Below are 2,809 nucleotides of genomic sequence, written 5' to 3' on the forward strand. Positions count from 1 at the left end.
TCACTGTTACAGACAGCTTATGACAGAGCTGTCTGGACCAGATAAGAATAATTAAAGATTTCAGGATTTGAGCCTCTTTACATATCTTTTTTCTATGATATATAAAGATAAACATTTGTACCTATATGAAGAAAACTTTTAAAATCAAGCAAGGGAGTAGAAATGAAGACTTGAAAAATTGAAAAGACACAACTTATCCTAAGATACAAGTCTCAGAATTGTATTTCTTGCTAAACTCTTCTGTATATTCATTGATATTATTCTCTAAAAAGATGTGATTTTTTTTCTTCCACATCTTTATTGGTGTATTATGTTTGTAGGTAATGAAGGAATTTGTTGTTAAATATTAATACATGCACACAACATAACAATGTAATCTGGCCTATATCACATCCCAGCACTTCCCCCCTCCCTTACCACTCATCATCCCTTAATCCATTTCCTCTACTGATCTCCTTTTGCCTTTCATGAGATCCTTGCCCCCTCTTTCTTTTCCTTTTTCCTCTTCAGCTTTCACATATGAGATAAAACATACACCCCATAATTTTCTGAGTTTGACTTATTTCCCTTAACAAAATGGTCTTAAATCCCATACATTTTCCTGTAAATGACACAATTTCATTTTTCTTTACAGTTGAATAAAAATTCACATTTTCTTTATCCTTTCATCTGTTGATGAATGCCTAGGCTGGTTCCATAGTTTGGCTACTGTGAATTCTGCTGCTATTAACATGAATATGCATGTATCACTGTAGTAAGATGACTTAAATTCTTAGGATAAATACCAAGAGTGGTACAGCTGGGTCCTATGGTGGTTCCATGCCTAGTCTTTATAAGAACTTCCATACTAATTTCCGTAGTGGTTGTACTAATTTACAATCCAACCAAGAGTGTAAAAGTGTTCCTTTTTTTCCACATCCCCCCCCCAGCATTTATTATTGTTTATGTTCTTGATAACCACCATTCTGACAGGTGTGAGGTGAAATTTCAGTGATGTTTTGATTTTCATTTCCTGGATTACCAGAGATGTTGAACATTTTTTTCATATATTCGTTTGCCATTTATATTTCTTCTTTTGAAAAGTGTTTATTTAATTCATTTGCCCATGTTTTTGCTGTTATGTTTTTTGAGTTAAAAGACATGATTTTTAAAAAATATGGTACACTTCATAAATTTGTGTGTTATTCTTGTGCAGGGGCCATGCTAATCTTCTCTGTTTCATTCCAATTTTAATATATGCTCTGCTGAAGCAAGCTCAAAAGACATAATTTTTTAAAAAGAACTTAACAAAATTATTCTAAAGTTCTCTTGGAAAATGAAACATGAGAAGAGGCAGAAAAGTTTTGAAAAATAAAAGTATTGATGAGATACTGATTAAAGCAGACATTATAATATGTTATAAATTTGCAGCAGTTACAGAAAATTTGTAGCTGTCAGGAATTAGACAAAAATCAATAGAACAGGACCCAGAAATAGACCTAACATATAGGAAAATTATAAATTATTCATCAAATGTCATTTATTGGATATTTACCTAGCATGTGCCATGGATCTGATCCCTAACACCACAAAAAAACAAGAAGAAACAAACAAATAAAACCAAACAATAAAAAAGTTGTTGTGACAACTTATTAACAATTTTGACAAAAATATATAAAACATTAAATTAAATTCCTACCTCTGTACTTAAGCTAAAGTAGATTTTTTATGGACCAAAGAATCAGTTTGTTTGTTTGTTTGTTTGTTTATTTATTTTATTTTATTTTTTGGATCAGTTTTTAAAAAATGAATGCAAATCAGGATACAAAAAGAAAACATGTGAAATGTTCAAGAATTCTTGGGGAAGAGAAAATCTAGAAACCACAAAGGAATTTTAATACATTTTATATAAAATGATTTTTATATCGCCACAAGAAAAAAAGAAAAAAAATATTTTTAAAAATATTTATTTTTTAGTTCTAGGTGGACACAATATCTTTATTTTATTTTACTTTTATGTGGTGCTGAGGATAAAACCCAGTGCCTCATGCATACTAGGCAAGTACTCTACCACTGAGCCACAACCCCAGCCCAAGAGAAACAATTCTAATAGGAAAGTATTGCAAAGGACATAAACAGGCAATTCACATAAAAAAGCAATAAATGACTAATGAACACAAAATAAAGAAGTGATATACGGGGAATATATTTCATCTATAAGATTGACAAAGATTAAAAAGATTGTTAATGTTAACAAGAGTATTAGAAAACATTCATTCTCAAAAAAATGGACTGATGTAAGTAGAAACTTGTACAAATTTTCAGAGAAAATTTATAATTATCTATTAAAACTTAAATACATGAACTCAATAACCCATCAATTCCACTTTATCCTGTAAATATTCCCACAAATATGAATATGTATAGAAACACACATAACATAATCATTGCATAGTTAGTAATCACTAGAAGAACTAACAACCAAATATCTATTAATAATATGGCTCCGTGGTAGAGCACTTGCCTAGCACCTGTGAGGCATTGGGCTTGATCCTTAGTACCATATAAAAACAAATAAATAAAATAAAGGCATTGTGTCCATCTCTAAAAAATATATATTTTAAAAATAATTATATAATTATGCTTGTGTGTGTGTGTGTGTGTACACACACACACACACACACACACATACCTATGCAGTGGTGCTAAGGATGGAAGCCAGGTCTTTGAGCATGCAAATCAAGCACTGTATTACTGAGCTATATCCTGAGCCTTAGAAAGTTTATAGAACTTACTAAGTGAGGAAAATAACTTGAAGAGCTTATATTTA

General features: G+C 30.8%; 1 non-coding gene across 1 annotated transcript; it reads right to left on the reverse strand.

The window, feature by feature from the left end:
* Positions 1–1,150: 1,150 nt before the first annotated feature.
* On the reverse strand, positions 1,151–1,255 carry LOC143639615 (U6 spliceosomal RNA). The gene has a single exon (XR_013154758.1). It is a non-coding gene; the product is annotated as a U6 spliceosomal RNA (small nuclear RNA).
* Between the last annotated feature and the right edge of the window lie 1,554 nt (positions 1,256–2,809).

Source organism: Callospermophilus lateralis, chromosome X, assembly GCF_048772815.1.
Source record: "Callospermophilus lateralis isolate mCalLat2 chromosome X, mCalLat2.hap1, whole genome shotgun sequence".
NCBI classification, from domain to species: domain Eukaryota; kingdom Metazoa; phylum Chordata; class Mammalia; order Rodentia; family Sciuridae; genus Callospermophilus; species Callospermophilus lateralis.